The sequence below is a fragment of the Silene latifolia genome, chromosome 9, assembly GCF_048544455.1.
Source record: "Silene latifolia isolate original U9 population chromosome 9, ASM4854445v1, whole genome shotgun sequence".
Classification (NCBI taxonomy): Eukaryota; Viridiplantae; Streptophyta; class Magnoliopsida; order Caryophyllales; family Caryophyllaceae; genus Silene; species Silene latifolia.
The window spans coordinates 214,263,016-214,273,943 of record NC_133534.1 but is presented as its reverse complement, the minus strand read 5'-3'; the positions used below and the strand labels follow the sequence as shown (position 1 = coordinate 214,273,943).

Below are 10,928 nucleotides of genomic sequence, written 5' to 3'. Positions count from 1 at the left end.
CCAATCCAACGTACTCACTTTATCAAGGAACTAGGTATAAGAATCACTAAGTATGTCTCATCACCTTACCTAAGTCTTTCTAACATCACGACTTCTCAAAGCCAGGGTTAAGGGTCAAACACAAACAATCTCCGCAAGAGTCAAGTTTTCCAACCACGGTCAACATTCCTCACAAGAAAGAGTACTATCAAATGGCGTTAAGGGAGGATTAGCAAGGAACAAAGGACAAGTTAGGAGTACAAGCGTAGCTTTTAAAGTAAAACAGAAGGGAGTTTAGAAGGAGGATAAGCACCAAGAGATTAAGAATAAGGCGAGATACAAAAAGAACGAGAAACATCTTCAAGGAAGTAGAAGCATTCTTCAAAGGTTTAACAAATCTTCAATCCTCAGCAATAGGCACTAAATCTTTATCTTCGTAAAATCTAAGTGTCCTTTCAATGGAACGGAGATACTCTTGGCGATCACTCAAGAACATCCATATTCCAATTCAAAGACATAAAAATACATTTTTACACCAACAAATGATAAAACTAATTATCAGACGTCTCCAATAACAAGCTTTAACACTAATTGACGTTAAAACCAGTGAAAAACATTAAAATATTTTCAAAACCTTTAGTTCAAATTTTTTTTTATAATAAGGGTAATAACTCCATTAGCTATAGATAAGCTCACGGTCATTTATCCAAGAACGCAACAATTATTAAATGACAATCAACAAACAGGTTAGTACCTAACAAAGAGCAAACACAAAGAGACTACAACATAAGATCCTAAATCTACCCATCTTACCCATCTCTCAAGTTTATTATTTTAAGGTCAAGTTATTTATATTGGGGTGCACAAACGTGCGTCGGGAGCAAATATGCTCTGATACCAACTGTGACACCCTCATTTATTGCGGAAAAGTAAACACGTAATTTCTAGAAAAACCGACGGGATATGTTTGTAATAGGTTCAATTGGGTAAAAAACCGTAATTTTTAAAACTTTTCTAAACCATTCACAAACATTTCCGAAGGAGGATGCCAACACCGCAAATGCTAACAGACTAATTTACATAACTATGCTAAAGCTGCGAGAATAAAGTGATACAAACCAAAGAAAAAGAGGGAGACATATGTCCCTAAAATGTATGTGACATAAAAAGGGTTTAAGGGTCACAATGAAATAAAACCAGTCTAGGTCCCAAGGTTACTTTGCTCGCTAGCTCGTCCATGTACCCCATATATGCATCACCTACCTGTCATTCGCATTTTATACAAATACGAAAGCCACAGTCAGTGGGGAGTAACTCCGAGTTCTCCCAGCCACGAAATGTCATAATTAATATAACATGTAAACATAAGAATATGAATACGAATCACACAATGCCTTAGCATATAGATGCTAGACAATCGTGCTTATCATGTGAACAACAATATAACAACACATAGTCCTAGCATGTGAATACTAGACCGACTCATACTACACTATCATGTGAATCACATAACATGTAACACCCCAGTTTATGAGGGAGCCTTTAGCAAGACATTCCCTAATAAACCGGACTGTTACCATCTCGGTTTCCCGAGGTAGTGAATAACAAATTAAACTCCAAGGCAAAAATTATATAATGTCTTTAACTTAATTATTACAAAACCTCTTTTACGTCAAATTACAAAGAACTAACATAAATAAAAGTGAAAGTCTTCTAGATGATGATCTAGCTACTAAGTCTTCTGATCCAGTGTCTCACGCCCACCAAGCTCCCGTTCTATCTCTTAAACCTTTCAAGTCTGCTCGCCAATATTTGGGTCATCACAGGTGTTCACGAATACACAGGGTCAACCACGAGGTTGAGTAGGGAAAACAATGAAACAACAAAATATGATATGCATGCTCCTCCGTCACCTCCATCTCCATCTCAACTCATATCTCATAACTCATATCTCATAACTCATATCTCATAACTCATAACCCGGACAACCCAGCCATACCGATCCCCGGTAGACTATATATACCGACCGTAGTCGATCCGCCACTCGCTTGTTGAGGACACCAGGGCAAGTCCCGCAGAACCCGCCCTGGGCCTTATCACAACATCATCATCACCACACCACATCACCACAACATCCTCCATCTCCAATGCATATGAATGCTCAACAATGAACAATGCAATACAATATGTATATCAATGAATGAAATCATGCCGACTAACAAATGTTGTGATAACACACTCAACACGAACAATTCAGTCAACCATATCATAGCGTAATCAACAACCACGAATCAAGTCACGCTCACAATTTGGTCATATAAAACACAAACAAGTCAACACAATTCAACAACACGATAAGAAGTCAAGTGTATTTCCCTACCTTTTCGCAATCCAAGCTCACACAAGCAATCAATTATGAACCTTCACATATCCATCACCTACATAACATAATTATATATAATTACCACCTACTCAATCAAATAATCATGCACATAACCTAGGCTCATCATAACTTAATAGGAATATCAACTTAAAGAACAAACACGATTTTTCCTGATTTTCCAGCACATGACAGACTCGGAATAAAATACATAACCAATTCCAGAAAAATCAAATTGATACAAAGCCAATTGAATTGGAACCCCATGAGTCTTAGCTACAAATTATATCTAACGTGTTTTTCCCAAATTCCATACTTATCAAGGGTTTTCAGACTGATTTCCAAAAACTGACAGAAACCGTCGCATAAAAAGTATTGATTCATAAAATGAGTTTAAAACATTATTTTTCAAAAATTCCAAATCCTATTATCATCTAGACTATACAAAGATTATGTATGAAGAAGCCTCATAACTGAATCGACATAAAAATTAAGGTTTCAAATCATTTTCCACAACCAAATCAGATTCGCGGACTTTTCAGCGACATGTTCATAAATAAATCACCTAGGACAAACCACAAAGAATTTGACTATGAGATTTTATATGCATAAACTAGACATCAAATAAACAGGACTCTCTTTTCAAACGTTTTGAAAAAAACGACATTAAAACAGTATAAACAATGGAATTAAATCGACTTACAAACAGGGAATCGAATTAGGTTGGAATCGATGAGCAATCTTCAATCAAATGAAAGGATCGTGTGTGTGTGTGTTGGTGTGCGTCAAAAGGAGGGAGGAGGGTGAGATGAGGGTTGTGTAGTGTTAGGGTAACATTAGGTTAAGAATTAGGTTAAAACATGATGTTGGGTGTTGGGTTAAACATGTTATTGGGTAAACTCCAATGGGTCGAGGGTAAATGGGTTAGCTCACATCTCGAATTCCATGTAAACCCGTCTCAAATAACTTACGAAACAACTCGATCTTACGATACAACACGAGTCAAGTAAAATAACATAACGTAATTATCGACTAAACAATTAACCCGACTTAAATAGTAATATAAAATACGGAGTATTACAGTCTTCCCCCCTTAAAATGAACTTCGTCCGAAGTTCGCTCATCTATCAAACCTCCAAGCATCACCGTGGGTACCAAAACAGATTTTCTAGTATAAGAACTCAAGAACTTAGGCCCATAAAACAAAATGTTACATTCTACCCTCCTAAAACGAAAGTTACGTCCCGGAACTTACTTCATGCAGACATATCACCACGAATCATTCCATCATCCTACTACCGTCGTTCACCTCAAACTATCGGAGCGCCATACCGTAGTTTAACTACACGTTTTTCTTACACATCAACCAACTAATGTAAGTAAGAACACAACATAGAGAACTCATTTGCATGGGTACCACACAACGAAACATCAACTTGATCAAAGCCACAATCTATAAACAAGTGCAACATAACATTAAGATTTTACAATCCTACCCAACTAAAAACATGGTTACGTCCTCGTAACCTCTTTCAACTTTCATATACGTATGCAACAAAATCACTTTGTCAACAACATGTAATGAGAGAAGAACACATGGTAAGAAATTTCGCATTAACATTAAGGTCGAAAACAAGGTTTCATTATGGAGTTAGCTGATTGTCAACAAGCAACACTTATTACTTAGCTCATTCTTAACTTAAAACACAACATTAACTAAAAGAACAACAAGAAAAGAACCAAAGGTTTACACGGTTTCATAACGATCCGATCATGGTGTTACTAGTTCTAACATAACAGTCCTTAGGTCGCGTTTACTCCGATTCGTGACTTCTATGTCATTCCCTACCTGGTTCACCTCTTCCCCAAAGTCTGGTTTGGGCGGTTCGATCGTACTTTCGGCATCGGTACATTAGCATAAAATTCGTATCTCAGTCGCCCTGATATAAAGTCAAAGGTATGCTCGGGCGGGTAATGCGCCCCCGCCGCAAGAATTGGGGTCACGGCATAACCTCATGCAATGGGTGGACAACTCTCTCATATAGAAGTGTTTGTTGTCCTTTAGTATGCCGAGTCGGGATGGTATCGATAAGGGTATACGCTCTTAACTGAGTATTAGTTAAGTACTCAAGGTTCCCATTATGGCCATACTTGTCCATGGCAGCACAAAGTTTCTCACAATGCTCATTGAAGTCAGCATCAAGTGACATGCAACAGTCTCGCGGGTGTACATTATAGGGATCCATCCTACAGAGTGGAAAGTTAAACAAATTATGACACAAGGGTGCTACCGTAGAAGGGTGTTAATATAAAGGATTCATTCACGAGGTTTAAGGGTGCGGAAGTTATATAACAAGTTTTGAGTAGTAGTTGTTGTAATACAGGGTTTTGGTCAACTCAAGATTATCACAATTCGCATTATCTACCAGAGAACAACAACCTTAGAAAGATCAACCACAAGGATACACGTATATCAAAGATACAATCTAACGTTGACCCCACCAAATTCCTCTCCCAAGTCAAAATTATTACTAATTCCGAACAATTGAACCATATGCGCATTCATTCCGCCCTACTACTAAACAATCACCAGGAGTATTAAAACATGCTGCACATATGCACTACTTAAACACTTTGAAACCACAGAAAACATAACATGTAATCAAAACCATTTGACTCATTAGACACGCAACATGAGTTAGTCAGTTTGTATGATATAAATTCTAAAAACGTATTTCTCAATAACGTAACAACATATGGCCCATGACAACAACAACATTACTTCCATATCACACATGTGTTTAACATTTTAGCAACCATATCGTTCGGTTGTGTCCAAAGAACTTAGTATAACTCATTTTCAAGCAAAAACAAGAGATATCGCATAAATAGCTTAACATATACATTTGCCATCATATACCTTGTAGAATATTATCTATGATAAAAGTTTAGCAACTTGAACAACTTCTCTGGTTTGCACGGTTTGAACAAATAGGCAACTCGCGGTTCGATTAAACGTAACTATAACGACTACATTTAAACGCACGCATGACATGTGAATCATCAAAGGGTTATCTCATTGTAATTCGACGGTTCGAGAATATATTTCAAATATCGTGACAATTGCAACAATCACCTTAGCATTTCATGACAATACAACTATGAACATATCCAATAAGGAACAACAACACTATTTTATTATCATATCATAAGTTTAGGTTGGACTGAAATAAATTAATGCAATGAAAGTAATAAGTATAACTATAGGCACACAGACTCACATAAAAGACATGAGAACTCAGATGACATCCTACATGTGTGAACATTTAGACATACTCATTACTACCATCCATGTGTAAACATTTTAACATAATTATTATAATTATTCACGCGAGTATATTAGAACAATCAAGTTAACGTTTAACACCATCAACTTTACCAAGATATGACAATATAGTTTTATATTTATATATATCCGACCACTATACAAGTATGATGAACACACCAGAGATACTACAACATGCCAAACATATATAAAATATGTAACAACTGGACTCGTATAAAATATTTCACCCTCGAATAAGGATCAGATTAAGCTATTCAATTTCACACATACTATCATGCCAGCAATGTTATAAACTAAACTTTATTTTTTTTTTTTTTTTTTTTTTTCACTTGTTAAGATACATAACTACTGAACATGCGTGCTACGATCATCATATAAAAACATTATAAGGTCGCATTAATAAGGCTCATGAATTAACCAAACAATTGTATGAAAACTCAACATAGAACACACATTTTAAAAGTTATGATTCACGTTGTAACTTCCAAAAATCACGAATAAATAACCGTTCAACGAAACTTGAGTTATATTACTTTTTATAACATACAGAGAGTTAATAATTCGTGAGAAAAAGAGCGAGGTCCAAAGCTCAAGAATTCAATTTTTAAAGGATTTTGCAACTCGGTTGGTCCAAACAAGTATGTGACAGCAATTGGTCCGAAACTTGGGTCAGTTTGCAAAACTTACCATTTAATATAGAGACATGAAGAATTTTTGTGGCTTATCAATTTGAAAACATAGGCGAATCTTCTGATCGATGGAGTTGGAATTATGCAAAAATTATTAATACAATTTAAATGAGGATTTTTACAAAATCGTTGGTCAAAACATCACTGCACAGGAACTTCCTGACCACAGCCCACCAAAATATTTATTACTCCTAATCCCTATATCCTATAAGCATGAAACCAACGCCAAATGAACACTAATTCCCTAGGCTACCTCCCATAAAATTTTCATCCATAGGCAATAAACAGAAAAGAAATGGCAGTAAGGTCAATTAAAGAGTAAAATCAAACAAAACGAGTTTTAGCACTAGGTTATTCTTTACTATGTTACAAGCTCTTATGAACATACTATGTATACTAACCCATCCCAACTTAAATCTCACACTTTGTGCTTACATAAACATCTATCCCATAGAATCCCTTCGTATCTCGATCTACTCCTTACATCTAAATCACGATTGCTATGACTAGAAACATGCAATTCAATAGTGTTTCAGATTACTATCAAAATACTATACTAGCATGGCTTCGGGATCACATAACCGCATATCGCTAGACATATTAGCTCTATCAACACGTCATTCAACATCCATCCAAATAAATATCATCAATTCGCAATCATTTTCACGCTCACGATTACCACAATCCAACAATTATCAACCTGAACACGAAAATTTTAATTCTCATCTCCACAACATCACATGATCACGCCATCATTCATACAAAATACTTACCGTAACGTTGTCCTGCAGCATGGTTAGAATATATGGGTCTCAAGGTGTACATTCACTCGATTATATCCAAGGTTTTCCTTCTAACTACCCCATTCACTCAATTTCTCTCGGGTTACCTGGTTCAAAACTGAGAGGGCAAAAGAGCACGTATTAAGGGCGCCTTCTTAACCGCACTGTGAGCTCCTAACAGTTTATTCCCAGGGGTTCATTTTATTTAGACACCTCCTATGTTCATTGGGTTCATTGGTTTAGGCCTGAGGATCGTTCGCTCTGATACCACTTTGTAACACCCCAGTTTATGAGGGAGCCTTTAGCAAGACATTCCCTAATAAACCGGTTTGTTACCATCTCGGTTTCCCGAGGTAGTGAATAACAAATTAAACTCCAAGGCAAAAATTATATAATGTCTTTAACTTAATTATTACAAAACCTCTTTTACGTCAAATTACAAAGAACTAACATAAATAAAAGTGAAAGTCTTCTAGATGATGATCTAGCTACTAAGTCTTTTGATCCAGAGTCTCACGCCCACCAAGCTCCCGTTCTATCTCTTAAACCTGTCAAGTCTGCTCGCCAATATTTGGGTCATCACGGGTGTTCACGAATACACGGTCAACCACGAGGTTGAGTAGGGAAAACAATGAAACAACAAAATATGATATGCATGCTCCTCCGTCACCTCCATCTCCATCTCAACTCATATCTCATAACTCATATCTCATAACTCATAACCCGGACAACCCAACCATACCGATCCCCGGTAGACTATATATATCGACCGTAGTCGATCCGCCAAACTTGTTGAGGACACCAGGGCAAGTCTGCGAGAACCCGCCCGGGCCTTATCACAACATCATCATCACCACACCACATCACCACAACATCCTCCATCTCCAATGCATATGAATGCTCAACGGTAAACAATGCAATACAATATGTATATCAATGAATGAAATCATGCAATAACTAACAAATGTTGTGATAACACACTCAACACGAACAATTCAGTCAACCATATCATAGCGTAATCAACAACCACGAATCAAGTCACGCTCACAATTTGGTCATATAAAACACAAACAAGTCAACACAATTCAACAACACGATAAGAAGTCAAGTGTATTTCCCTACCTTTTCGCAATCCAAGCTCACACAAGCAATCAATTATGAACCTTCACATATCCATCACCTACATAACATAATTATATATAATTACCACCTACTCAATCAAATAATCATGCACATAACCTAGGCTCATCATAACTTAATAGGAATATCAACTTAAAGAACAAACACGATTTTTCCTGATTTTCCAGCACATGACAGACTCGGAATAAAATACATAACTAATTCCAGAAAAATCAAATTGATACAAAGCCAATTGAATTGGAACCCCATGAGTCTTAGCTACAAATTATATCTAACGTGTTTTTCCCAAATTCCATACTTATCAAGGGTTTTCAGACTGATTTCCAAAAACTGACAGAAACCATCGCATAAAAAGTATTGATTCATAAAATGAGTTTAAAACATTATTTTTCAGAAATTCCAAATCCTATTATCATCTAGACTATACAAAGATTATGTATGAAGAAGCCTCATAACTGAATCGACATAAAAATTAAGGTTTCAAATCATTTTCCACAACCAAATCAGATTCGCGGACTTTTCAGCGACATGTTCATAAATAAATCACCTAGGACAAACCACAAAGAATTTGACTATGAGATTTTATATGCATAAACTAGACATCAAATAAACAGGACTCTCTTTTCAAACTTTTCGAAAAAAACGACATTAAAACAGTATAAACAATGGAATTAAATCGACTTACAAACAGGGAATCGAATTAGGTTGGAATCGATGAGCAATCTTCAATCAAATGAAAGGATCGTGTGTGTGTGTGTTGGTGTGCGTCAAAAGGAGGGAGGAGGGTGAGATGAGGGTTGTGTAGTGTTAGGGTAACATTAGGTTAAGAATTAGGTTAAAACATGATGTTGGGTGTTGGGTTAAACATGTTATTGGGTAAACTCCAATGGGTCGAGGGTAAATGGGTTAGCTCACATCTCGAATTCCATGTAAACCCGTCTCAAATAACTTACGAAACAACTCGATCTTACGATACAACACGAGTCAAGTAAAATAACATAACGTAATTATCGACTAAACAATTAACCCGACTTAAATAGTAATATAAAATACGGAGTATTACATAACATCCAGGAATCGAAACTCTATCAACCATAGCCGGCTTGCATCTCACCTTCTATGATTCATAGAATCACCATACAAGAAAGGGCAATATATCAAAGACAGGCATAAGTTCTTAGCACCGTCAATAGTCACTTTGTAACTCGAGTCTATACCACGAGGTAGGGAAGGTAATCGAACCGGTATCTTGGCTCAGCGGTTACTATTAAGAAAACATGGCCAAGAGACAACACAACCCTAGCCTAAAATCTGCGCAGACCTAGATATGCGGATATACACCACCGCACCCAAGACCCACAACTTTTTTTTAAAACAAAGTGAAGTGAGTACCCTAAGGACACCACCGAAGGGTTGGCTAGTACTTAAGCTGACCCCATACTATCAAAATAAGTACCTGAGGTCATGCCCCAACTTGGATAAACATCCACTAGTCAGGAACACAAAGGCTATCAAGCAGTGAACATATACTCGTCAAAGACTATAAAGACCTATCTATGATGAAGGCCGAAATACTCACCTAGGACCTAGTCCCAGACTAGTCCCACTTGAATACTTTAGCCCACACCACACAAGACTCACCACACCAGTCAAGTAAGACACCCACTTAACCATAAGAGGGCAATAAGTCCTACTTACCAACATAAATTCTAATATTCTATCATGTGAAAGGCTATATAAATGTCTATTCAGCAGACAATCCAACAATATCTCCAATATCAATAATAACCCAAATTCCAGCTAGCCGTTAATCTCATAATTCATGAGAACAAGCTAAAAAGGCAACAAGACAAGAAGACTGAAGTATAAGGCAACCAATTCATCCAACAACCAACATGTGAAATGATAATTACAACTATTAAGGCATCAACATAAAACATCCAAAAACAACCAATCTCACCTCAAAGACAAACCCTCGACCCGAGTCCCGCGACGGGTCATCGGTCAAATCGAGGTCGATGGTTTAAACCTAGTTTGACCAAACTCATTCGGTCAATCGGCCCACTCGTAGTCTTGGCCTACTTTGGCCCAAATTACAAATTTTATCGCTATATTATTCTCATGCTATTTCCAATTTCTATCATGTGAAAAATGAAAGTAAAACATTATCAATCACCTAAACACTTAACAAACAACAAGCACCACATTTACTACTATGTGACATTAATTCGTCGAGTAACTCGGAATAGTTACCTTAAGCTAGCAAAGAGACAAGCAATAAACTTGAGAAAGCTTCTAAAACCCAAAATTACTCTTCATCTTCAACCACATATGAGCCATCTAAAATAATTATGTGAAAGGACGATATTAACGAATTATCTTTATATAAAATATGAGACGGAAATTAATTTAATTATATTTTAAATAAACCAAACTAGCGTCAAAACAAATTATAGACACGGCTCTAAAATTATTATGACAACCTCAAACTCGGCCTAACCACCAACTACACATGGCCTCAAACTCGTGACTTAGCTAGGCCACTGCCTAGGCCACGGCCAGGCCACTGTTAAGCTACAGCCAGGCCACATCTGTCTCCAACACTCCACCTA

The 10,928-nt window shown here is 36.9% G+C and overlaps 1 long non-coding RNA gene across 1 annotated transcript; it reads right to left on the bottom strand.

The window, feature by feature from the left end:
- Window positions 1-1,040: 1,040 nt before the first annotated feature.
- On the bottom strand, window positions 1,041-10,652 carry LOC141598490 (uncharacterized). The gene is made up of 2 exons (XR_012523552.1): window positions 10,570-10,652; window positions 1,041-1,242 (listed from the first exon to the last, which is right to left on the bottom strand). It is a non-coding gene; the product is annotated as an uncharacterized LOC141598490 (long non-coding RNA).
- Window positions 10,653-10,928: the final 276 nt, after the last annotated feature.